The 1,192-nt window shown below is 42.8% G+C and overlaps 1 pseudogene; it reads left to right on the top strand.

Annotated features, from left to right (window-relative positions):
• The first annotated feature begins 247 nt into the window (after window positions 1–247).
• On the top strand, window positions 248–817 carry LOC109263973 (40S ribosomal protein SA-like; annotated as a pseudogene).
• Window positions 818–1,192: the final 375 nt, after the last annotated feature.

The following is a 1,192-nucleotide window of genomic DNA, read 5'->3' as shown; positions in this document are numbered from 1 at the left end:
CCTAGAGCACAAACCACATACAATTCATTATCATGAAGCAAAGCCTGACTCATGAAAACTAAATAGTAAATAAATAAACTATGCCATACTTTTATTTTTTTAATTTTTTTAAAGTTTATTTATTTATTTTGAGAGAGGGAGAGAAGGAGAAGGAGAGAATGAGCAGGGGAGGGGCAGAGAGAGAGAGAGAGAGAGGGAGAGAGAGAATCTCAAGCAGGCTCCATATTGTCAGCACAGAGCCCAATGTGGGGCTTAAACTCAAACCATGAGATCATCAGCTGAGCTGAAATCAAGAATTGGACACTTAGCCTACCGAGCCACCAAAAGGCACCAAAAGGCATCTTATGTTAACCTGCCTACCTTTGCTCTGTGTAACACGGACTCTCCTCTGTGCCATGTGGACATTGCCATCCTTGCAACAACAAGAGAGCTCACTGGGTGGGTCTGAAGTGGTGGATGCTGGCCCCCTGGAAATTCTATGCATGTGTGGCACCATTTTTCGTAAACACCCATGGGACGTCATGGCTGACCTCTAATTCTACAGAGATCCTGAAGAGATTGAAAAGGAAGAGCAGGATGCTGCTGAAAAGGATGTGACCAAGGAGGAATTTCAGGGTGAATGGACGGCTCCAGCTCCTGAGTTCACCGCTATTCAACATGAAGTCGCAGATTGGTGTGAAGGCTTTCAGGTGCCCTCTGTGCCTATTCAGCAGTTTCCTACTGAAACTGGAGTGCTCAGCCTGGCACTGAAGACTGGTTTGCAGCTCCCACTGCTCAGGCCACTGAATGGGTAGGAACAACCACTGAATGGTCTTAAGCTGCTTTGCTACAGAGCAAACAAAAAGGAAATAAGGTTGACGGAAAATAAACAGTTTCTAAAAACAAAACAACAACAACAAAAATGCATTCGTGGGCCGCTTCACCTTCTGCAAGGGAAGACCCCAGATACCACTGGGCTCCCAGCACCTCCCGCTTTTAAAATATGTGTTAGATATACTTTTCTAACATGATTTTGAAAAGTTGTGGTTTAATTTCTCAAGATTTTATATAATATTATATAGTAAATTGGTTATCATGTTGTGTTATTTGGAACATACAAAATAACTGATGTAGTGAATCCTACAAATACTGACAGATGAACATGCAGTTATCCCCCACCTCTGTGACTTCAACCACAGCAGATCAATTTAAA

The sequence above is a fragment of the Panthera pardus genome, unplaced genomic scaffold, assembly GCF_024362965.1.
Source record: "Panthera pardus isolate Hobbes unplaced genomic scaffold, ASM2436296v1 HiC_scaffold_1, whole genome shotgun sequence".
In the NCBI taxonomy this organism is placed as follows: domain Eukaryota; kingdom Metazoa; phylum Chordata; class Mammalia; order Carnivora; family Felidae; genus Panthera; species Panthera pardus.
This window is presented reverse-complemented; position numbering and strand designations above follow the sequence as displayed.